This window comes from Rattus norvegicus, chromosome 17, assembly GCF_021556685.1.
Source record: "Rattus norvegicus strain SHRSP/BbbUtx chromosome 17, alternate assembly SHRSP_T2T, whole genome shotgun sequence".
Classification (NCBI taxonomy): Eukaryota; Metazoa; Chordata; class Mammalia; order Rodentia; family Muridae; genus Rattus; species Rattus norvegicus.
In genome coordinates this window covers 54732071-54758636 of record NC_141550.1, presented here as the reverse complement: position 1 = coordinate 54758636, position 26566 = coordinate 54732071, and the positions used below count along the sequence as shown (strand labels likewise).

General features: G+C 39.0%; 2 long non-coding RNA genes across 5 annotated transcripts in view; one reads left to right on the top strand and one right to left on the bottom strand.

Moving 5' to 3' along the window:
* The window catches only part of LOC120097772 (uncharacterized), a 32799-nt gene that overhangs the window by 5645 nt on the left and 588 nt on the right, over positions 1–26566 (bottom strand). For 2 of the 4 annotated variants that reach the window (XR_015641289.1, XR_015641288.1), the window contains exons 2-3: positions 10193–10222; positions 8973–9111 (exon numbers count right to left, since the gene is read on the bottom strand). This is a non-coding gene — a long non-coding RNA (uncharacterized LOC120097772). The remainder of the gene's footprint in view (positions 1–8972; positions 9112–10192; positions 10223–26566) is intronic. The other 2 variants (XR_015641290.1, XR_015641291.1) reach the window with 1 other exon arrangement.
* On the top strand, positions 874–26566 carry LOC102549623 (uncharacterized). The gene is made up of 7 exons (XR_015641292.1): positions 874–1135; positions 1874–2044; positions 17577–17665; positions 22534–22695; positions 23380–23496; positions 25669–25822; positions 26361–26566. It is a non-coding gene; the product is annotated as an uncharacterized LOC102549623 (long non-coding RNA).

Below are 26566 nucleotides of genomic sequence, written 5' to 3'. Positions count from 1 at the left end.
CCTTCTTTTGTGAGCTTGTACATGAAGGCATCGTGCTGTCAGTCTTGCTGAAGTGAGCATTAGTAGTATTTAACTGAGTGTGATAGTGTTATTAGTGGTTTTTAATTAATTCTTCATTTAAACTACATTTTGGTTGTGATTAAGTTTAGACAACAGACTCATATAAGCAAAGACCCTTCAAGGTCTTCAGTAATTTTTAATCATGCAAAGAAGTTCTGAGACTAAACAGTTTAGCACCAATGCCCTAGACAAATGTCAATAGTTTCTTATCAAAGTCATATCAAGAGATTAACCTTGACTTCCAAAAGAGAAACACAATTTATGAAACAACCAGAGAAAAATGACATACAAATGCTTTATCTATTACTTTTTTCAAAACATTTCTTCTTAAATTCATGTCATCTGGCTTTGAACTTTATTCTCATAACCTGATCTTGTAAATAAACATTTTCACCCTGATAACTCACTGTTAGAAGATACTAGGAGAACCTCTTTGTATTAACACAATTTATAAACATTGTGGAAAAAGTTCTCTTCGTAGCTTTTCCCTGACGTTGAGGGTTCAAGTAGCAGATGCACTGATAATCTGGATTTGTACCCATTCCTTACACTATCTAGAGAAATTGAGACAAAACACCAAGAAATCTCCTCAGCTGGACATGGGTGAGATGACTTGGAACTTTGTCAAGTCTGACTTTTTTTTCACCCCCAGGAACTTTATCAGTTCCTACCATATAGATCACAAAAGGACCGATTTTAGTTCTGTGTCCACATAATAATGGTTAGATCTATTTCACCCTCAGAAGCCTAGGAAGAACAATGCAGCATTCTGGAGGTTTCAGGTAGCAGTCAAGGGCTTGTGGCATGCTTGACACCTGAGTTCTCCCGAGAAGGGCATGGTTAACTTTCCTTTGAAGGTGGCAAACTTGCCCCTATCTAGAGACTTATAGTGACTTCTTCCTTGCCAAAGAAACCAAGCCCTCTGCCAGGGACTGAGCCAATCAGTGCTCAGTCCCAGACCTCCCTTCCCAGGGGAGGGTAAATGAGCAGCCTGAGTCCAGCAGCTTTCTGAGCTCCTGGGTATCGTGGTGTCAGACACACAGAAAAAAGAGGACATGATCAATAGATGGAAGAGGTAATAGGAAGGACAGTAACCCACTCTGATCTCTGCTGATAGGGAAGAGATTGGCACCCAAGTTCTGCCCGGCAGGCTAATCCCATCCCTTGGCTCAAGAAAGGAGTGCGGTGGCAAACGGCCTGCTGTTTGCTCTCAGGTTCAGCAGCTTCCACTTTCATTGATCTGTGTGCCCTAGAGAGGTACTTAGATCAGAGGGGGTCTCTTTTCCTTTAGGCCACTTGGGAAGACCAGCAGTCTCAAGTAACCTGGACCCCCGGGATCTCTCAGACACTGGGCCACCACTCAGGCAGCATACACCAGCTGATATGAGGACCCTAACAAATATACAGCTGAGGACTGCCTGGTCTGGCCTCAGTGAGAAAAGATGCACCTAACCCTGGAGACTTGAGATATCAGGGAGTGGGAAGATCTGGTGAGGTTGGGGTTGGGGTGGGGGCATCCTTTTATATATAGGTAGGGGGAGGTATGAGGAATGGTGGTGGGGCAGACTGGGAGGGGGATGAAGTCTAGACTGTAAAAAAGGGTTAAAGAACAAGTAAATAAATTTTAAAAGAGAAAACTTTCTTTGTTTTTGATTAATCGTGTAAAAAAAGCGAGAACATGCACAAAAAAAAGTAAATTCAAATGAATTTGTAAGTTTGATATAAAGTGACAATATGGGCCATATATTCCAAGATATAATTCTTATTCATCTACTATGGGTAACTACAAATTTTTATTTTGTTTTGTACCCAGAAAATATTTAAAAGCGTATGTTATGAGAATCCACAGCCTACAGAAGTCGTTGGTACAGAGTTTGAGGCCAGACTGTCTGATTTGAATGTAGCTCCTCCATTTACTACAGGCAATTGAGACTTTCCAACACAGCGGCCCCATAGACTGGGAAACTGTTGGGGTTGTTGAGAGGTAAGGCACATAAAATACTACCTGACTCATAGTAACAAATAACGACTTTTGTAATTACTATAATTAATGTAATTATTATTTTTGTATGCTTTGTCTTGAAAAGAACAAAAATGCACAACATCCTCCATTAAATTTAACTTTCCCTCTCCCTTCTGGTGTGTGAGAATGGGGTAGTCTCCCACGTACCTCCAGACGTGCCTCCATCTCTTTAATAGTCACATGAATTCTATTTTATTGATATACACTTAAAATTTCAACTAAACTCATATTGACTTTCATTTGGAGTTTCTATTTTTTTCCTACTTTAGATATTGCTTGAAAAATTTTGGCAAAATACTCAAACAGTAAACTATCCACCAAAGGATCAAAGAAAATATTTTAAATGACTAATAATTATTTAAACAAATCTATTTAGAATTTAATTTTGATATGTTGTGGAACTAAGATTTTTTTTGATATTTTGCAAACATTAAAAATTGAATGAAATATATTTTAACTCATTGAATTAAAAGACTAGTTTCCAAATAGTAAGTTCTGAGTCTCTTTTTACTTTATTCTACTCCAATGAATCCATTTTTATTCCTGCTTACCAGTTGGATCATCTCTCAAATGCACCAAGTAAAAAGAGATTTAAAATCTTTGTAGAAGTGTCTGAGAAATACAAGCTATCGAAATGCTGGATAAATAAATAACCCTTTTACTCCCTTAATCTGCCAGCTTTAAATATTTTCACTTATTTTGTCACTTTGTTATTTGGAAAAGCAATATTATTGTCTTTTCCTTCATATATTTTAATTCATCCATATAATTAGATAAGCTTTTGCATGAATATTTCCTTTAGATTCTGGTTTTCTATCAAGTTAGCTTTTCGTAATTTTAACAATAGTTTTTCTTTCAAGTAAATTAACTTCTAACTACTAATCCTATTTAATGTGGGATTTATTTCAAATTTTACCTTTAATTGATCGTCTTATATTCGTACACTGCAATTGACTCAGTGTTTACCATTTCCCTTGAGAGAGTTGTGACCAGGGTGTATGTTTTCGTAGACTTTTGCGCTACAGTGAATAGACACACTGTGCTCTTGTTGGTATTTCGTCATATGAAAAGTCAGCGTAGACAGCACTAGCTATTTTGACATAGAGTTTTATAGTTTAGTCTGTGATTGGTTAGCCACACAGATTTGTACCTGTGTCAACACATCATGAAAAGAAAGCATAACAGAGGAGACCAGCCTTCTTACAGACATACACCAGGAGTGATAGAAGGAACTGAAGCTGGATCCTTTCACCGACATGCCCACAATGACCTGAAGGCCTTTACTAGGCTCCACCTTTGAAAGTTTCCACCATTTCAACCTAATCACACTGAATGCCAAGTCTTTACACATTAGGGTTTGGACACTTAAGCTACCAAATTATCACACTTATGTGGATACACACATGCAGATGTACATTTCCTCTTTATTGATTTCTATATCTTTGGGAAATTTATTTTTTATGTATAGATATTTTAAAGATCAGGAAAAAATTTTAAGACTTAAAACCTATTTTGAAGTATTCTAGCTATCTATCCAATAGTATTTACTGAGTAGTTTGTCTTTTCAACCTTGATTTAGAATAGGAAAAAATCATCAGATACTAAAATGTACAGATCTATTCCTTTATCAGAATGCACTAGCTAATAACTCTGATGTGGATGATGTCTAATTTGACTGATACTACTTCTTTCCTTTAAAAAATGATTTTGAAAGCTGAATATTAATAAGTGAAATCTAGTATAATTTTCCCAATTTTTTATAGCAGAAAAAATTGTGAGACTATACTATAAATAAATCAAAGTTCATGTTTTGAGTATTGAAATGATTAATTGGGTGAGTGTAGTCAGTATGTATCTCCAGTTCCTTGCTGCATCTCCTTCAACTGGAAGTCTTGGACCTATGATGACCAAGGGTCACTGCATGTGTCAGAGAGCCAAGGGCTATTGCATGGCATGAGCCAGCCCTAACTTTGACTCTTTTCATACCAACTCTGTTGCCTGAGACATTTCTCCTACTTTGAGAACCTTTTACTTCCTCTTCCCCATCTAGAAACATTTTCCCTGTGATAGACACATGACCTGAGTTTCAAATGCCACTTGTTAGTGACCTTGCCAGCATCCAAGCTGTGCTGCTTAATACACCCTGCAGATCCCTTTCCTATTATCAAGTTCTCCACAGCATTGCACACCATCACAGTATAATGTGTTATTTACTCTGTAGTGTCTAATCTCTCCTCCTTCTGCCCAGTCAGATAAACCTAGGAATTCTTTTTTCCCTCAATCTTTCCTTTATTGAAAATAGATTTTTTCATACACTATATTTGATTCAAGTTTTCCTTCTGCCACCTTCTCTGAGAACTCCCCATCACCATCCCAATTAATTCCAAACCCTTTCTATCTCTCTTAGAAAACAGACATCTAAATACTGATAATAAAATAGAGATAAAATAAAAGCAAATACAACAAAACCAGAAGAGAAAGAACAAAAGAAAATGCACAAGAGAAATGTACAGAAACACACATTTCACATTGGTACACAAAGGAATCAATCACATAAAAAAAACACAAAACTACAAAGCTGGAAGCCATGATATGTATGTATGTATGTATGTATGTATGTATGTATATGTATATGTTATGTATATATGTATATATCATGTGCCTTGGCAAATCATTATGAAACAAAAGACCTCTAAATATGTCATTCTCATTTCTTTGTGTGTTAACCATTTACTTCTGGGTATAGGACCTTCCCTTGAGATTGGTTTGTATCCCCAGTGAGACCCAGTTGGAGACAACTGTTTTCTGATTTGTAAATGGTTATCAAAATGGTTGTAGATGTTAGTGTGTCTTCAGCTCTATCATCTCTGGTACCATCTGCCACAGCCCCATGCAGGCCCTGTCATATGCTGCCACCATCTCTATAAGTTCACATGTGTATCTCTCTTGCTCTAATTAGGCCTTGTTTCCTTGGGGCCCTCCATCCTCTCTGGCTCTTACGATCTTTATTTCCTTCTACAAAGACTCTCCTGATCCTTGGGAGGAGAGACTTGATGCTTTGTAACTGGGTTGGTGTTTGTAAGGTAGCAGCCAGAGTACCTTTCTGTACCACGAACACTAAACTAGTCTGAGGGTTGAAAGCACTAAGTAAGCATCAAGTTGACTTTCCTAGGTTCAGTGAGATGTAGAGATGTCTTCAGCATATTGTCTGGCTGTGGGTCTCAGTATTTGTCTACATCTGTTGCAGGAAGAAGCGTCTGATGATGACTCAACACATCACAGAGTGTAGAAAATGGCATTAAGATTAATTTTCTTGCTACAAACTGGTAGTATTTAGATTTCTTCTTAGTTTGTGACCTATCAAGCCTCAGATTCTTGGCCACTCAAGAAGCATTGGGTATGGGTTCCATCTCATGGAGAGGGACTTAACTCAATTCAGATACTATACTGGTTGGTTGCCTTTACAAGCTTTGTGTCACGATTGTAGCAGTGTATTTGCAGGCTGGTCACTGCTGTAATACAAGGGTTTGAAGCTCAGTTAATATGTACCTTTCTTCTTTGGTAGTGTGCAGAGTACCTTCCAGAACCATGAACTCTAGTAAGTAAGGGTGAAGGTGTTAGGTAGGCACCGACTCAACTTCGTCATATTCAATGAGTTGAGTAGGTCTCTCTTCAGCCTTACAGTCAGGGTGTGGAAAGCAACCAATAACCTTAGCATAGCCCGGTTGTTTTGGAATTCCCATGGGTCTCTATGGACAACAACTCGAGTGCATGTAACCATTTCTGGAACTTAAAGTTTCATTGGTGCTGAGAGATGTCTAGTTGGGGCTAGGTTTCCTTTGTTTTGTTTTGTTTTTTCTTTTCTTTTCTTTTTTTCGGGGCTGGGGACCGAACCCAGGGCCTTGCACTTGCTAGGCAAGCGCTCTACCACTGAGCTAAATCCCCAACCCTTTCCTTTGTTATTTGACAACTTTTACTAGCTAGAGTTCTGGTACTGGAGAGTGATTTAATTTACCTAATACAGACCCATTCTTGCACACACATATGCGCGCGTGCACACACATAGACACACACACACACACACACACAAGTTTCTACTGTATTATACTAGACTTCTATATAATCCCTCGAGTGGCCTTAGTTTTAGATGTCCCTCCATATATATATATATATATCCATATAACTGATATCCCTCATTGTCTCCACTTCTTTCCCCCTCCTTGTTTGAGCCTCTAGTTCTTGCCCTTACCCACACCTCATCATCAATAACTGTAACTATCTATTCTATTTTCCCTTCCCAAGAGACCTATCCATTCCAGTAATCTCTTTATCTATAAATAACCTCTGTATTTATATGTATCAAAGCTTGCTATTTTTTGACTTAAGAGCTAACATCACAGATAAGCAAGCTTGGGATTTCTTAGTATGAAAACTTCTTCAAAATTATTTTTTCTGTCTAAAATACAATGTTGTTTACAATGTAATTTTCCTTCAAGTCCTTCGTAGGTAGTTTATAATACATAATCTTATTTTTCTATTATAAAAGAAAGTGATTCTTCAGACTCATCTTTAACTGGTAATTGGTTGGTTGAACATAAAAAGGGTTATTGAGTCTTTATTTTAACGATGTTACTATTGACTAAATAACATCATTTTCATATATACATAGCCATTTGTAAGTGAAGACTATTTCACAGGGGACTTTATGGTATTCTGAGTCTTAAAATCTTTTATCCCCTCTTCCACAAGGTTTTCTAAACCATAGATGCAGGAATTGTGACATAGATATATCCCTTGAGGCTATCTCTGTTTTGTTTTGTGTCACTCATGGTTTTCTGTGATGGTGTCAATTTGCTGTTCAGAGGGGTCTCTTTGATGAGGAGGTGATAGCTACTCTTGTCTCTGGATACAATTAGGTATAAGGATGCAATTTAGAATGTAGTACTGAATTATGCTGGTCTAGCAAAGAGGCAGTAGATTTCATGACCTCACTAGCCTAGGACTCTGCCTAGATTTCCCGTATCAGGCATGATTTTCCTTTTGTTGAATGAGTCTAATTAGATAACTGTTGGTTGCCATCAACATGTGAGTGCTACCTATTACACTTTTACGCATATCTTGTGATGCTTGTAATTCTCATGGCTCATAGGTATTGTGCCTGTAAAGACCTGCTTAATTGCTTTTCTCCTTTGGAAGCTTGCATAGTATTTTCTGGTACCATGGAAACTACCACAAGGAGGAGACATTCAGGTTAAATTTATCTCTAGTCACTGTATCTTATTTCTAAAGTGTCTTTAGCAATAGGGTCCTCTCCTTAACACCCTAGAGACCACAAAGAGTCCAATTAGTAACCTACATGATTTTGGTAGTCACTTGGACTACCATGACCAACCATTCAAATGGAAAATTGTCATACCCAATACTAGAATTTTATAGTCTATGATTCCTATGGAAAAACATGATCAGTCCAAGTGGCTTAAATTCTTTAAGATATACACATATGTGCACATTTATTTTTATGTGTTATATATGTTTATAACTTAAATGAATATAAAGTAAAATTATTTTGATGTTTTATTAAATAATCTCAATGTTATTTGTCCTTTTTCCTACCTCCCACTTATGTATTGACTACCCACATTCTTATCTAATAGAAACCCTCTCCCCATTATTCTAATTCCTACTTCATATCTCCAGTGTCCTGCCATTTCACTCCAATGCCCCATCTACCCTTGGTTCCTTTATATATTTCTAGTTTCTGGGACACATCCTCTTGTATACTCACATCTGGGCATTTGGAGCTAGGAACTAAAGTTTATAGAGAACATGAAGTATTTGTCTTTCTTGGTCTGGGTTACCTCACACAATATATTTTCTCAGTCTATCCATTTTTTTTGCAAATTTCATGTTTTCATCTTTGTTTCTAGGTGAGTACTACTCCATTTTCTATAGACATCACATGTTCATTATCCATTAATCTGTTGAAAGACATTTAGGTTGCTTCTATTTCATGGCAACAATGAATACGGCTGTGCAAGTATCTGTGGAGGAGGGTGTTGAGGCCTTTGGGCATATGCCTAGAAGTGGTATAGCTGTGTCTTACAGGAGATGAAAACTAAAAGAACCAAGTTGATCACTTTGCAAGACCAACATCCAAGAATAACATCAAGCCCTGCAAGAGAAACTCTAAAACCATGGAAAGCAAGAGGTGATAAATACTATCTTAGCTACATTTCTATTGCTGTGGTAAGACCATCCAAAACAACTTCTAGAATAGTTTATTGGCTCTAACAGTTTCAAAAGGTGAGTTCATGCTGTTATAATATGACACATGGTAACAAGAAGGCAGGCCTGGTGCTAAATCAGCAGTTCCAATTTTTCCACAAATATGAGGTAGAAAAAGAACTAACTGAAAATGATATGGGCTTCTAATTACTCAAAGCCCACCCCAAGTGATACAGTTCTTAAACTGTTTCACCATCTGGGGACTAAGCATTCAAATATATGAGCCTATGAGGGCCATTTATGTAAACCATTGCATTTCACTCTCTAGGCCATCTAGCTATTTCATAATGTTATATGCATTTAGTTCAACTTCCAAAGTCCCACAGCCTTTGAGTCTCAGGACTGTTTAAAAGAAGTCCAAAGTCTTCTGATATGGAAGGTAATCTCTTAATTCTAAGCCTCTATAAAATAAAAGAGTAAATTATGTATCTCCAATGTACAATGGCCCAGAATATATATTACTCCTGCAAAGGGGAGGGATTGGTGCATAAAGAGAAAATGCTAGACCAAAGCAAAACCAAAACCCAGTAAAGAAAACTCCAATTTGGCTCTGTGTCCAATCTTAGATGGCTGTTTCCATCTAGCTTCTCTGAGCGCAACATACTTCTCTTTCTTGAGCTGCTTCCTGTTTGCAGCTAGTATTGACAGATATCCTGTCATTGCTCTGTTATCTCCAACGTCTTGATGTCTCCAACACAATACAAGCTTCACTTTCACAGCTTCAAACAATGGCCACTGGATCCCTGTAAGAGACTCTGTCTCAGAAATCACTATCATCATCAAAATGACTCTTGAAAACCAAAACCTCATGTCAACCCATTGACCCCACATGTATACATACACATATACTCATGCACTCCCATACTGGTGTACACACACATATATGCACACACACATGCATAAATTTCTTAATTTCTAGTTATGTGACCTCAATGAATTAGAATGAAGACCACTGCAATTGGTTTGACTTTTTTAATTGGGTAATTGTTGGTGGTTAAGTAGTTAAGTTGACCAACAAGGGACAAAAGCGATAAACTTCATCACTCCAATACAACAAACTCTAAGTAAATCTAAGTCAGTCAAACTGACCAGATAGGAATTTTACAGTTTTTACTAATGTCTGAAATATACATATATGAATTTAGTGTCATGATAGTTCATGTGCATTTCCTGAATCATAGTATCCTTCAGAAATATGTATGAAATAAAGGAAAAGAATACCAATCTTTTATTCTATTGGATTTTTTTTTTGCCTGTGTATGACTCCCCTGAATCTGATATATTTGATTTTGTTCATGAGACTTACTTCTTTAAATAAAATGAATCAGAGGCAAGGGAGATGATAACAGCAGGACAGTGCCTTGAGTACAAACATGAGGACCTGAGTTTGAAACCCAGCACATGTGTACAAACCAAAGGCAGTGGCATGCAGCTGGAGCCACAGCTATGGGCATGTGGAAAGAAGATCCCTGGAGATCACTGCCAAGCCTGTCTAGGCCAGTTGGTGAGTTCTAGGTTCAGTGAGAGGCCATGTCTTTCAAAGTAAGGAGGTGAACAATTATGGAAGATGCTGACTTGACATTTGGCATACTTTGTGTGTGAGCACACAAGAATTAGTAATCACAAACAAACACAGAAATGTGATTAATAATCATTCACATGCTGCAAAAATTAAGGCAATTTTGGACTATTCAAACGTGTTATACATGGACACATACATAGTATGTTCTTGGAAAAAATGAAGTATAATTCATACTTCAATGAGACTGCAGTACCATTTTATGCTAAAAAATAGGAAAATAATCCTATTTTAAGAAAACTTACTTTTATTTTGCTTCCTTTCAAGGGAAAACACTGTGGGAAAAGCAGAAACACCTTTGAGAACAGGTTGCCACTAACAGTTGGCGTCCACTGACTAATGGGGAGACATGGATGGGCAACTTGAGCTGGTACATTTAATACACAATGGTGAAGTGCACTTTTCCTTCCAGTCAGAGAGCAAGATCAGACCCGATTTAAGGCCTAGGGGAGTGAGCCAGGGATTCAAGACACAGGGAGGCTAGAGACAGAGGGAGGAGATAGCTGCACAGAACAGATATGCCTGAAACAGGCACCATTCATTTAGCATCTCTATTTAAATGGACTTCTTCCTGCTAACCCAGTCTCTGGGGAATCTCACTGACTTGGAAGAGGTATTGCTTTGTTCCAGACTGAAGTCTGAACTGTTACTTGAGGATCTTTGAGAACACACCACAAAGACATCATCTGTTCCAACGTTCCTAGCTCCCTCCATGCAGGGTTGGCCAGGATAAAATCTAGACAGAAGTAATGGGGACACAGAAGGGAACAATGAGATGCTGTTTGATCTCAATTTTTAATTTTTTTCCATTTTCAGTCTATTGAAAACATGCTTATCCAAACTCATGTTTGTAGAATTACAAAGGCTTTAAAGTGTCAAGATTAGAGTTTAAAAAACTAAACCAACAACAAAAAAGTAAAGAATGCCAGTTCATAATGCTGGACAAGTGAGTTTGATTTGGCTGGAGTTCTTTCAGTCTCTCAGAAGCTCTGACTTCTCTCTAGTTTGTTTTTGTTTCTGAAACAAAATCTCACTGTGAGCTGAGGTTGGCCTCGAACTCAGTCTTGCTGCCTCTACCATCAATGCTAGGATTATAGCCATGTGACAACCCACAAAGTCTGGTGAAAATTTTCTGGATGAAGAAAGATATTTCTGTGTGATATATGCCATTATAAAAGAAGGAAAGTCAATGTCCTTTGGGACTGTATTGAAAACTCCACTAAGTAAAAATGTTCCCAGCTCATTTAAGTGAGAGGAAACAGTTTATAGCTTCAGGATTGTTGTAATGACACTGGCTCATCATCCTGTGCCATTTGCAGTCCTTAATCAAAGCATTAACAAGAAAGAACATTTTGACTCCAGTGACCTGTAACAGGTTTGAATTCTCATAAGTATATGCATGATCAGACCCCAAAAATATTAGCTAGTGATGACATAGCAGACTGAATGCAGGAAGCACTGGGTGGAAGAAAACCACTCTTACTGGTGGGGACACAACTAGTCTCTTCGGTGATATACACAGTGTGTTACCAGATACCAGTCCCCAGATTTTAACTCCCTGGTGTGGAGGTCCGAGATTCACTTAAATACTAAGGTCAAAGTTAAAGGGAAAATTGCTGTAACACTTTTGGGAGGGAGAAGGCAAACTACTATACGGTGATTTAGAAAGTGATCTTATTCACATCCATAACTTTTTAAGAGGCTTTAAAAGATATATACCTCATCTAAAGAAGGAAGAGGACAGAAATAAAGAAGAATGTATAACTTCAGGAGTCACTTTGAAATCATTTCTCTGAGAATGTCAACATAGTATGTACAAAAATAATGTCAAGATCATATGATCATTGCAGATTTGTTTATCTCTAAAATGAAGACACTGTAGTGACAGATAGTTTTCCATGTTTGTTTTTCCTTTTAGAAATTATGTCAATAAATCCATTATGGCTCTGCATTGTGGGAGTGAAAGCCAATGTCATGTTATTCTGCCTGAGAAAGGCTTCTGTTTGGATGGCTTCCTAGGTCTCATTTATTCCTATGCATTTGGCACTAATTGTGCTTGAGGTTTGGAGAAGGCAGGAACTTGGAGGAGACAATGAGGGTGTTACACATAAAGTGTAACTTGATCTGTGGCTGCCTAAGGTTGAGTTAGTCCACTTCTAGAATTCAAGGTGACCTTCCTAGGGGTACAGAAACCATGAAAGTCAAAATGGTGACCTTCAAGTACGATACAGTACAGGTAAGTTTGGAGTTCTGATTTGGAGAAAATCACTCTAACTTTAATGTTGGCCTGAGGAGTCGCAAGGCCCCAGCACATTTTTTGAAATGCTTTCCACCTTTAATTTAGATATTCCAAGGGAAATTTTAGCCATATGTTTGGGATTCATTTGGACCTAACTCATAAATATACTTCATCAAGGACTGCCAAGCCCTGCATTTACTAGAATCAAGCAGTTTCATGGGACAACAGTACAGACAGGAAATTTCATATCCATGAGTCCATCACCTAGACGAGGAAGAGAAGCCCTCAGGGCCAACTACTGCCTGTAAATAATCCGTTAGCAGTAATTTACTCTATAATGCTGTCATAGCAAAACAAACCACTTGCAAACTGTTCATGGCACACAGATGCACAAACCTTCATACATGTCTTGTAACAGTAAAAAATCATAACACACGGTCTTTCCTGCTGCCAGCTCCAGGTAAGGTAACAATTCTAAGAAGGAAATACAACCAGCTACTTTGTTCCATATTTGAAAAATCTGTATAAGCTCTCTCTGCTCCTTTCTGTGTATCTTTTAATTTATACCTGATAACCATGGAGTCTGCTAAGTCACAGGCTGGGAATCCATGTGCCTTCTGGGTACCACTGATCCATAGGATAACTTGGACTAACTGAACCAAGTTTGCATTGCTAAAATGACCTTTTGCATATTATAATAATACTGTATTGTCAAGTAAGATTTTTTTTTTAAAAAAGGCACACCTGAGATTTTTTTGTGTTGAGGTCAGGGGGGTTGGAAGGTACTGTTTATTTTAACATTGTAAATTGTTTGCTTAGTCTTATTGCAATTTTTCTTCTCATCACTACAGTGATAAGAATGATATTAAACATGATATATATATATATATATATATATATATATATATATATATGGCATTTTCTTCATCTTTCTTAGCTTTTTGTTATTTTCTTCTTTTTTTATTGGATTTTTTATTTACATTTCAAATGTTATTCCCTTTCCTGGTTTTCTGTGCATAAGCCCCCTATCCCTTCCCCTTCTTCTATAAGGGCGTTCCCCTCCCAATCCACCCCTTCCTGCCCTCTAACATTCCCTTACACTGGGCATCCACCCTTGGTAGGACCAAGGGCTTCTGCTTCCATTGGTGCCCATCCTGGGCTACATATGCAGCTAGAGCCATGGGTCTTTGGGTAGTAGTTTAGTCCCTGGGAGCTCTGGTTGGTAGGCATTATTGTTCTTATGGGGTTGCAAGCTCCTTCAGCTCTTTCAAGCCTTTCTCTAATTCTTCCAATGGGGGTTCCATTGTCAGTTCAATGGTTTGCTGCCAGCATTCACCTCTGTATTTGACTTGCTCTGGCTGTGCCTCTCAGGAGACAGCTATATCAGGCTCCTGTCAGCATGCACTTCTTAGCTTCATCCATCTTATCTAGTTTTGGTGACTGTATATATATATATGGGCCACATGTGGGTCAGACTCTGAATGCCCATTCTTTCAGTCTCTGCTGCAGACTTTGCCTCCATATCCCCTCCTATGAATAATTTTGTTCCCCGTTTTAAGAAGTGAAACATCCAAAATTTGTTTGTTATCCTTGAGAGCTATGCTCTGACGGCTGTGAATCCTAGTGTTCTCCACTTGGAATTGTACTAATATAGTTATCTCAATGGAAACAGAACATAAATTTATTGATTTTAAAAAGAGACTCTATATATTGTTAATCAAACACCATCTTTCAGTGCAATATGTGTTTTTAATACTGTGTCTTGGAGCCTTCCTAACTGAAGTAGAGGAAATCCACTGTCCATTTTCACATCATCTGAAAATTTTTTTGCCAATGGCACCTGATACCTCAAAGTACCTGTGGGAATCTAATTAACAAACACATCTCAGACATTATGATCATATTACACAAGAGAGAGGGAGAGAATGATGAGAGAGGAGGAATGAACAATGATTCATCATATTCATATGAGATTCAAGCATCTGCACATACTCGATTCATAATTATTGATAGGCAGAGATAGCAGTTTGCAGGTGGGGAGGAGGGTAGCCCATAAGAAATACAATGGCATGGATAGTCTCCTACTACCTCTTACCCAAAGAATTAAATAACAATTGTTATCTACTCATCAACAAATGTGAGGGGTGACAATTAATCAGTCAAGTTGATAATAAAATGCAGAATTGTCTTTTTTAAATGCATGCTGTTCTAGTTTAAAAGATCACTTATTTTTTACTAATGAGGAAAAATTACATTTTATTCTCCTCTTCTATAGGAAAGGATAATGTACAGTTGTAAAGCAGAAAGACAGTTTCAAAACACTATAGAATTAGTATTAGCTCTCCTTTTAAAGTGACAAAGCATGTGGAGAGGATGCTCACTGTCCTTTACTCTGCACTTTCACTATTGGGAAGACAAAGGACCAAATTTGGTAAGTACATAGGACCTGCAAGCCTATGTTCTTGCTGCTGGGTGAGATGATCTTTGGAGGTGTCAGGAAAGGAAGGCAGGCAAAAGATGAAGAGAACCGAGTGAGTTCAGAATATTTGCTGGTTTCCTTGATTGTGGAAGCCACTAAATCCCTCTCCTGATTTCAGTGCAAGGCAAACAAGGAAGAAAAGGTCCTTCTGGTTCTTACATGAGTTAATTTGAAAAGCACCAGACTGAGGCAGTTTTAGCCTGAGCAGCCAAACTCTGCTGGAAACCATGACAAACATACCTGGGTAAATCTCACTGCCCTGCCCTTGTTCCTTATTCACAGCCTCTAGGCATCAAACTGCTTCTGAATGGGTAGCCTCAACCCCGCCGAAAGCCACAGAAGTCTGACTTTCTCACCATCCACATTTCACTGGGAAGCCCTTCCTGGGGCGTCACAGTTGCCCATGACAAACTCAGTCCCTTCAAAGGGTCATTTCAGCCTCACTATATACATGGCCTTCTTCTCTTGGCTTATTGAGCTGTTTTGCTTACTTACCTATTAAAACTGCTCCTGCCTGGATGTACCCTAGTCCTTAATTTTTACAAAACTTCTGCAAGAGGCTCTAACATCATTACCACTGATTTACTTTCCTTATTCTACAGGTGGCTGAAAATGGTTCCAGTCACCCTTGGGTGGGTTTCATTTACAATCCTCAGAGATGCCCTAAAGGGAATGACTCAACACAAAAGAGGCCCTTTTGTTATCTGTTGTATTAGGAAACAAGCCTGGGCCATGGCAGCATTAACAAGCTGGGTTCAGGTTCTTATCCTCCCCAAGCCAATTAAAGAGAGTGGCAGGGAGAAGAGAAAAGACACAAGAATGTCATGTCAGAAAGAAGAGTGAAGAGGACAAGTTATCTTTGCAAGTCCATCTCTGGGGTGCTGATACGAAGTTTAGGATTAAATTGAAGGAGTGTGCAGAAGTAAACAATCCTGCTCACGGCATTATTCCATCCCTGATTCTTTTTTTTTTTTTATTAACTTGAGTATTTCTTATATACATTTCGAGTGTTATTCCCTTTCCCGGTTTCCGGGCAAACATCCCCCTCCCCCTCCCCTGCCTTATGGGTGTTCCCCTCCCAACCCTCCCCCCATTGCCGCCCTCCCCCCAACAGTCTAGTTCACTGGGGGTTCAGTCTTAGCAGGACCCAGGGCTTCCCCTTCCACTGGTGCTCTTACTAGGATATTCATTGCTACCTATGAGGTCAGAGTCCAGGGTCAGTCCATGTATAGTCTTTAGGTAGTGGCTTAGTCCCTGGAAGCTCTGATTGCTTGGCATTGTTGTACTTTTGGGGTCTCGAGCCCCTTCAAGCTCTTCCAGTTCTTTCTCTGATTCCTTCAACGGGGGTCCTATTCTCAGTTCAGTGGTTTGCTGCTGGCATTTGCCTCTGTATTTGCTGTATTCTGGCTGTGTCTCTCAGGAGCGATCTACATCCAGCTCCTGTCGGTCTGCACTTCTTTGCTTCATCCATCTTGTCTAATTGGGTGGCTGTATATGTATGGGCCACATGTGGGGCAGGCTCTGAATGGGTGTTCCTTCAGTCTCTGTTTTAATCTTTGCCTCTCTCTTCCCTGCCAAGGGTATTCTTGTTCCCCTTTTAAAGAAGGAGTGAAGCATTCACATTTTGATCATCTGTCTTGAGTTTCATTTGTTCTAGGCATCTAGGGTAATTCAAGCATTTGGGCTAATAGCCACTTATCAATGAGTGCATACCATGTATGTCTTTCTGTGATTGGGTTAGCTCACTCAGGATGATATTTTCCAGTTCCAACCATTTGCCTACGAATTTCATAAAGTCATTGTTTTTGATAGCTGAGTAATATTCCATTGTGTAGATGTACCACATTTTCTGTATCCATTCCTCTGTTGAAGGGCATCTGGGTTCTTTCCAGCTTCTGGCTATTATAAATAAGGCTGCGATGAACTTAATTTTTATTTCAGTCTGTCTTTGAGGGTGGCCAGACACATCTTGGGAACTGTATGAAGTCTCTTTTTGGGAGATCAGTACCCTCTCTGATTGTTGTAATGTTTTAGCCCTTGCCTTTTCCTACCATAAGATTCTTTGGGAAATTTTAATTTCTTAGAGACTGTTTCAATAGTCTGAATAGCCTCGGAGAGGGGGCACAAGTGTCTCTTAAAATATTTTCATTCCTCCCAGCATGCTTCCATTGTCACACTCTTTGTTTTGATGCAAATGTCATAACCTAAATGTAAGTAGAAGCTAAGGGTAAATGACAACCTTTGTCAAGAACCATGTCTGAGAGCCATTTGTCCATAATGTTTTGACTCTAGTTCTTATGTCAGAAGTGATGAGTCTACATAATGTTAACAGACAACACTTATGAAGTTGTATACAATAATACCAACAATAGCAAATCATTAAAGAAAATAGTTAAGTATTTATTTATGGATATACTGTTTAGATGAGAAATATTAAGTATGTTTTTATAGTCTGAGATATTGCTTTGAGTGCGGTGTTAAGGATTTGACTAATATTTACATCAGGGGGACCCTTGGGATTGAATTCAGGTTCTGGCCTTGGTGGCATCCATACTCACTGAGCCATCTTGCCACTCCTAGTTTAGAAATTTTTGAGCATTAACAAAATCACATTTGGGTCTTCATTTTCTGTTATAGTTGACGACTAAAGATAAATATAATTTAAAATTTTCTCAAACTTATTTTGGTTGAAAATGGTCAAAATTTATAGGAAACTCAAAACTTTGTAATTTAGGAAAACTTTTGTCTTATGTCTACAATGAATGTTGTTTAATAAACTGTACTTTCAGGTCAGTCTTTAAGATGCTTGTCCTTTAAAATACTTGATTTAGATGATCAAGTATCACTCCTAAATCATTTAACAAGCTTTTGTTGTTTTATTTTCCTTCTTTTTTCTTTTCTTTCTTTAAAGCCTAGTTTACAGAATTAATATTTGTAAGTTCCAGAGCGAAAACATTTGTCCTGAAAGGAAGCTCAGCAGTCAGGTCTGGTAAGGTTCAGGTAAGCCTGCATGACTTTGTTTTTTTCAGTCTCAATTGTTACTATTAACCATAACATCCCTATATTTTCTCTCTTTTTTTTTTTTTTGGTTCTTTTTTTCGGAGCTGGGGACCGAACCCAGGGCCTTGTGCTTCCTAGGTAAGCGCTCTACCACTGAGCTAAATCCCCAGCCCTATATTTTCTCTTAACTGCTTTTTTCTTTAGAGCAAAAAAGACACAGAAACAATACCTCTTGTATATTAATGGAGTCTTAAAGTTACTCCCCCCCCACCCAGACACACTCACACATTAACACACACTGTCAGTTCTTCATGCCAAGAATAGGAGTGTCAAAGATCAATAAGTTCAAAAGCACAATAAAACAAGGAAGTGGCCAGAGGTTTGCACTAGCTTTCTAGCCATCATCATGGAGGATCACTGTCCTCCTGTGCTACTTTGAAGAATATAAGTTAACAAAAGGTCTCCTCAGTGCAGTTCCCCCTAGAGGGCACCATTATAGACAGACTTAATATTTTAATGTCTACGCAATCACAATAGTGATATCAACAACCCATAATCCCATAGAACCCTGACAGCTTCCACAGAATCCTAAAAGACCAACACATTACACTCTTCTCTGACACATGGTGAGTGGCCAAACAGTTCAACAGGATTAGATTTGCTACAAAGAGCTTCTCAACCTAAAATGCCTGCTGAGATCATCAGCACAGCTTAGCAGAACCAAAAGGGCTCTGAAGATTCTTAAACAAAGCTGCTCACTGAATGACAGTTGCTGAAATGCTTCAAAAAGAATTCTAAAACTCAAAGAAGCCTCTAAACCAAAAGAACTGTAAAGCCTAAGGTAGACAAATGTGTGGGACAGGGCAAGACCCTGGCTCCCGGCTGAGGAGATTTGAATCCCTGCTGAGGGATGGTAGGCACTTCACCTGACTCCTAGGGAACCAGGCCAGTCACTAGCCCATAGCCCTCCATAGATTTGTGACCATCAGACACGTAAGGGCAATGCCCCAAGCCCCTTCACAGGTAGAGCATGTGACCACAGGTCATGTAGGCTCAAAACAGATCTCGATTATAATGAGGTACCTAAAGGCCTGGAGGCTTAGCCAATGGAACTTTCCTTCCCAGACACCCCTCACTGCCAAAGTTAATCTCAAGCTCATCTGAGAAGTTGGGTATGGCTTTACTCATCCACTTTCCACCATGACAATAAACACCTTGAAACCCATGGACTGCCTCTTTTATCAGGATCTGCCGTGGGGAGCCAGAGAGAAGGCCTTCAACTACAGAAGAAGGCCCTGTGCTCCCAACCACCAAGCTTAAGCCCACCCTGCCACCCAGCCAAAAACTATCCCCATGGGAACAGCAGGAGCACCCTCACCTCCTTTCCCCATTGGTGCCAGGCTAGATCCAGCCCCACCAGCCCCACTCCATTCTCAGCTCTTTTGCAGCATCTCAGCCGCACCTGGACGCCCAAGAACCTGAGAATCTGTCACCCCCAACCTCCTCGCAGGCTCGGGGACCCCTGAGCCAGCTCTGGCTGTGTCCTGTACCTCAGACTGTGCTTCTCCACCTCGGGAGTAGTGTCCTGTGGCTTCCCACAGCCAGACACCTGTCAGACAGCACAATCAAACTTCCCTCGTCCTGTCTCCCTGAGCTGGAGCCCTGTGGCGAAATGGACATGGGCCCCCTACCTTAACCTTCACAAATGATGAACAAGAAATTTTGTGAGAGTCCAAACCAAATCCAAATGCTCCTTTATCTGCTTCACCAGACAGGGGAAAAAAAAAAAAAAAAAAAAACAAAACAGCTGATGGGGGCTGAAATGGGAAAGGTAAGAAAAAGCCCAGAGAATGAAATGATTCCAACAGACACATGGCACCAGGCTTCATCCAGGCTCAACCAACTTCTCTGTGGCAGACATACAAAGATGGATCTCTGCTGGCCATGACTCTATGAAATTAATATTGGAGTGGCCCTCTAAAATGCCTCAGCTTGGCCACCTATCCTAATAGACAAACTAAAGAAACACAGAAAAGTGAAAAGTACAGAAAACATGTGTATGTAATGTGGTCACACTGGAAAGATGAACAAAGAGGCCCAGTGACTACCCAAACCTATTGGGGGGGAGTGATCATAATAGATGTTTACATTAATAGAAGGCAAGGAGTCTGCATTTCTGTCAAGAAATGGTCCAGCTTTTATATTCTCTCTCTCTCTCTCTCTCTCTCTCTCTCTCTCTCTCTCTCTCTCTCTCTCTCCTTATTTTATTTTTTTAATTTAAATTATTTTAAAAATATTTTTGGTCTTCAGTTTGTTTTAACAAGTAAAACTATGTGAAATGGGAAACAAGTTCCAGCTCTGGGTGGAGCCATGGTGGGTTCCTGGGGAATCTTTACTTTCCTAGATACTGTTGCTTTAATAGTCCAATAGTAAAGGGGAAGCTCTATGTCTCCTTAGACTATTGTCACTCCTTCCAGGATGGTTACACTTTAAAGAGCATGTCTCAGACAGAGAATCCTATCAATTCATATAATATTGCTTTGAGCTGTAAGGCTCTTCACTCTCAACTTACTAAGTGTTTGGAATTTGATTAAGAAAGAGGGACCACCATGAGAAATGGTGGAGGTGGAGAAATAGTGGCAGAAGAAAGGAGTTCTCTGGGGGATTGTCAAGGCTCAGAAAGAAAAGGAGGGCTGCACCCAATTATCTATGATAGAAAACCAGTGCTCCATAAACAGTCAGGAGCTACACTGTCCGTGACATCAGAAGACCTGGAAGCATTGTAACTTCCACCTGACCCTATTGTCCTCACGTGCATGCTAGGATCAACAGCTGAACCCTGATCTTCTGAGAAACACGTGCTGTGGTCTACAAGAGCAACTCTAACAGAGATGCAGAGATCATGTGTGCTAGCATATGCTGACCACATAGAAGTTGACCCTGGATGAAGTCTGGTGCCAGCAGGATGTCAGAGATGATCAGGGAGAATGTCTTCTATAGAGACAAATGGCAAGTTTTCAGAAGGAAGGAGAGCAGACTGTTTCCCGTGATAGCCACTGGAGACCTGGACTGATGCTGCTAAGTTTCTCAATAAAATGGACTGTGGTTTTTCCTCTTGTTTCAGAGGTTGCACTTTGGTATTTCTTTCATTTTCCCACAGAAATCCTGCCTGATGCAGGATGCTATGCAGTAAAAAGAGAGTGATTTATACAAGGCATAAATTTTTGAAATGAGCAAACAGTTTAATTTAACTGGAGTGAGAGATCACATAAGAAAATAATGAGAAAACCATACAATTATCTCAATGGATGTTGAAAATGCACTGGACAGACTCCAACACAGAGACCTAAGCAAAAATAGATGGCTGCTTTCTTAACGCAATCAGAAGCATCTTTGTCAGCGGTTGTATTTGGTGATGGAACATTTCAGGAATTCTAATTAATGTAAGCCACAAAACTCAATAAGCAGTTAAGTAGAAACTTTATAGATTTGATGCTTTGATACATGCTTAAATTCTGACATGACCACTTTTCTTTTGTTATAGGAATTTGGGGAAATAGTTCTAAAGTTTGTTCTAAATGGACAAAATTACACATGCAAACAGCAAAGACTTATTATTAAAAATCTTAATATGTATTTAACAGCAAAAATACAAATGATTTAACACTGGTATATCAATTAACCAGTGAGGGACTAGAAAGATAACTCTATGACTAAGAACATTGGCTGTTCTTGCAAAGGACCTGGTTTGATTTTCTACACCCACAAAACAGCTGACAACTATTTGTAACTGCATCTCCAAAAATTTCAGCTCCCTCTTCTGGGTTCCGCAGACACAGTACTCATGTGGTATGCATAACTCTCTGCTGACAAAGACTTCATATATATGAATAAATAATTATGAATCAGTTTTTATTTTAAAAATCACAGAAATATTTTCTGATGAAATTTAAAATTATAAATTTTAAGAATTATTTTTAAAAATAGGCAATAGAATTATAAGTTCTCTTTGCTATTTTAGGAATTAATTTTTCTTTGAGAGTGTGTGTGTGTGAGTGTGAGTGTGTGTGTGTGTGTGTGTGTGTGTTAATGAAGAGTCAAAGAAAAGTGGAAGGCAAGCTTGTAGCTAGCCATTTGAACCTTTGGCTATTGATAGAACAGCTAAAATTGCCAAGGCTTTTGAAATCTTCAAACAATACATTGAATACATATAAATATATTAGTTGTTATTATTCCACTTTTCTTTAAACAAATTATACTAACTTATATGTATCTGCACCTTTAAATTCACATGTAGTATCTAAATTAGCACATACATTCAGAGGACATTTTTAGATATATTTTGGAACAGGACCACCACCTGCCATAATTGTATATGGGATTTAGAATGTTTCATTTGTACTCTTAGCTATGTGAAGGAGAAAGGATAGGTTATTCCTTTTTTTCCATGGGCCTTTTGACAACTTTTCTTAGCAAACTTGTAGGGGGAAAATTAAAGTATGTGACTTTGCAAAAACAACAACAACAACAACAACAAAAATCCATTCTTTTCATTTTACCTCTCTTATGGTACTTGGCATGGTAGGAAGTAACCTGTAGGGTATCCAGCCATTACATGTAGATGTGAAAACATCAGAAATACTTCCTAACCTTTGGTTTGATGCCTGAAAGATGCTATTATAAAAAACATCCTCAGAAGTCTCTTGAGACAGAGCCCAGCATATCACAAACACTCTAGACATATGCTCTGTTGATTTTCCTTGAATTCTTTAAATCCAGAGTCCCCTGTGGGCCACAGGTATAGAAGACACATGTTACAAACACTATGACTGCACCCATGATCCAGATGATTGCCTTCTTCTTCCTAGGTTGCAATTCATTCCAGGAAAAAATTATCAGAATTCACCCAGGTCAGAGGCTTCCATCCAAGCTACTCTATGGCTGGCCATAAAATTACCGACATATTCCTTTGTGGTTGGGAATCTGTTGCTAGCAACAGAAGATGAAGAATTTCCATGCTGAATGCACAGGTAAAATACAAATCCTGTTCATATAAAGAGAAGTCTTGTCCTAGTGGTTCTTCCTAGTCATATATCAAATACTGTTCTGCTCTGCTAAGCTGCTGATACATTTCTGAGGCTAACTTGTGTACTATTGCTTAGGTCTTATACAGCATGTTGGGTTACTTAAGAGAAGGAACTATTAAACAGAAGAAAGAATTTTACTATATTTACATGGATTATATTTTTTAAATAGGAACTTTTTCTAGTGATGCCATTGCAGAATCCATGGGTTGCACATCTATGGTTAGCTAATCATCAGACAGGTACCAATGCTTATGGAGTTGACTTTTCCTATGGGGCCTGTTTAAGATCTCAGGTTATACCAGTGTTTGTTCTGTTAAAATTCAAATACCTCTGGGTGGTGGAGATGTGTATTGTGCTCTGTATCTTGCTCTAATCTTTCTGGCTATGATTTCTGAGCTATGCTTCCTAATGTGAAGTAATAGTTACAACAATGGAGGCAAGGCAGGAGAAGTTCTCTTTCATGAACACCAAGACTGAGCTTATGATGCCCAATCCAGTCTGGGCCAAATCTCAGAACATGATTCCTTCCATGCTCTTTCCCATCTTGGAAGGTATCCTTTGAATTTTATTTCTTAATGTGTTTTTTACCCATGTTCAAATTTTCTATCTTCGTTTTCTACCTCACAGTTAAAGGCATATTTTCTTCTTTCCTTCACAATGGAGTAAGCTCACTTAATTTGCCAGTCACCCAAGCTGGAAGAGAGGCCCTTCTGACCAACTGACCATGCTCATGATCGAGAAAAAGTGAGGAGAAGTTTTGAGACTTCCAGCATGCCTGTTAATGATGCCAGACAGTATAATAGTGTAATATTTATTTGCTCTAAAATTCATTTTATTTTCTTAAGTCTACCCTAATAAGCAATTCCCTAATAATCTGGCCTTTTCCTTCCATATTCTCACTGTGGAAAGAGAACTGTTGCCCCATAAAGGCTGCTATGCTCAAATCAAGGACAAAATTGCCCCTAAGTTACCTCAGAAAAGCCATTAAAATGTGAATTTTTCTCACCCTCAGTGTCTTGATACTAGCACAACTGGGGACTCTTACATGTGGTAGAACTTAAAAAAAAAAAAAGGACATTCTCTGCTTCACGTTGTAAAAAATGCTTCTTTACTTGGAGGTCTCAGAATAGGTCTGGTCGATACCAAACACCTATGCTGGGAAAAACAGGAGCAAACAATGCCATAGGGGACTGCCTTTGAAATGGAGCCTGGGAACCAGTCAACCACACAGCAGTATTTGTTTGCTTTCCTTGTTTTCCCAGAACAGTACTCACCTGAAGCAACAGCCTGTACTTTGTCCTTTGTGGGGATGAGGAGGGGCACAGAAGGGATGCTTTCTGGCTGCTTGTCAAGGCGTTCCCAACAAGAGACGGTTCAGAGTTTGTATCTTAGGTAGCCCTGGGCCTACTGTTCACTTCACCTGGGTAGATATGCAAAGACTTTGGCATCCTCAGCTAAGGAAAAATTCTTTAGCCATCCCTTTCCCAGAATTCTCAGGGAATCTTTCTGTTTTCCTTGTACTGGTGTGAGTTTTGTCTCCATACTGCAGCTAGGGCAGCATTTAGCCAGCTCTTACTTTGCATTCAGTCCAGCAGAAGTAGTTACTTTCCTCTGTGAACCTTATTTCCAAATATCAAAAAGGAAACAAGGGACTCGTTTCTAGGACAACCTATTTGCCAACCTCCTAATCTTGCCGTTCATTCATGAGGGCGAAGGTGAGCCACTCTCTTCCACTGATACTGGAATCTAACTAAAGTCAGGGTTTCTCAAATGACAAGACCCAGGTGGTACTTTACAGGCCTTATTTGGTGTGGTTGCTTTAAATATACAAAGTAAAGAGAGTATTATTATACCAGAGTTGAAACATCACTGTACATGTGAAAAACCAGAGCTTGGTGACTTAGACTTGACATTCCCCAAGTCAAGGATTTGATTATCTCTGCTCAAAGGTCTAGTTCATTGATTTGTTTGTGTGTTTGTAGAAACAGTCTGTCCTGGAACACCTGATTCTTCTGATTTGGGGGATGGCAGGAGTATATAGAGTACCTTACAATTGTGATATTGTATCCCCTCTCTATTTCTGGAGCCTGAGATTAGGTATCTCAATTTAAACTTTTCAAAGAAAAATGTGATAGCTGAGTTAGTTACTATCTAGTAAAGATTATTTTTGTTAATCAAATCTTTGCTTCAGTCTTCCTATTATTTGACTCTTGGAGAACTCTCTTGGTTTCCCAAAACATCCTTGGGCTGCTAGTATAACCACATGTTGTGACCCTTTTGCTTCATGAGGTAGGGACTTCTGAGTATCGTAGTTTCATTTGGGGACTATAGGGCTGGCTTTCCAGGAATCAAGCTTTGTTATATTCTGAAGAGGCACTTTCCAATGCAGGCTTTGCTAAGTAATTTAAATAACCAAATGTGTGCCATTGGCCTCGATCATTTTACTTTAGTTCACAAATAAGATGAGAAGACTATTATTAACCCCTTCCAGATATCTAATTCTTGCTACATATCTAGAACTCCAAAGCTTCTAGTACTTAGAAGTAAAATTGGCTCTTGTGACACATCATCACTAAGGACAGCAGTGACACTAGAGTGGCCGCAACAAGAGAGGGATGATACTAGGTGAATAGAGGCTAGTAAGCCTTGGCTATAGGTTACATGAACACCCTGGGATAATATAAAGGCTTGATTGAAAGGATTTTTGGCACTATATTGGCAAGCAAAAGAAGAAACACAAAGATATGTACTGTGATAAAAAAGAAAATGCCAAAAGTAAAGATGGAAAGAAGGAAAAATAAATAGAAGAGAAAAATCCAGCTTAGGCATTCATAGAAATCAGACGTTAATTCTAAGGTGACATTAAGTAAGGAATTTGAAATCTTGTCTTAGACCCATTTCTATTGGTGTTAACAGAATACCCAAGACTATGACCAATGAAGTACAGAGGTTTTGGCTAGACCATGGCTTGGGATGCTATGAAAGCCACGACCATGGCTTCAATATTTCTTCACTTCTAGAGAGAGAGTCCTCACACTGCTTCACCTCACAGCAGGAAGCAGAAAGGCAGGTAAGAAGATGTAAAAGTGTATTATGAGCAACAGCTTTGATTTATAAACAATCTATCTCACATGAAAGGGGAGAACATACTCCTAAAACACATGGACCCTTCTAAATAAATGGCACAATCGCCCTTAATGGCCCCGCCCGCAGGGATTACCATAATGACAATCAAATTACAATGTGAGTTTTGAAGAGGTTGGCTCCTCTTCTGCCCACCTAGAAATACTGTCTATTCTGGGACTTAGCACGACTTTCCATTTTTCTTCAGCTTTCCCTCTTGTGTTTTGTTCCATTTGAACTCTGGCAGGCTTTTTAACATTCTCTACCTGCAGTAGCCGTGGAACACAGCAAATGCTGGCCCTAGGATGAAGTCAAAATACTCCAGAATATTATGCAGCAATACAAATTTGATGGACTTTCCTTTGTAACATTGATAGGACTCCCCTCTATAACAAGCCAGGGTTGCTTGGTCTATGTCTCTTATAGTGAAGCTCTGGATTCCTTACCTATACAGAGACTCCCATTCCTACTTCCTCTCTCTTCAGTAATTACTTCGCGAACGTTTTGAAAGTTACATGCCTCCCACTGCAATCAAAGAACTACTTTGGTTCTCCATTTCTCCACCTGACATCATGATATCACTGCTACCTTATGCTTGTTATTGTCTTAAAATTGTTAAAATGCTTCCATAATCTTTGTTGTGTTGAATTCACGTACCTGTCTATAACCTATAAACTCATCACTATACCTG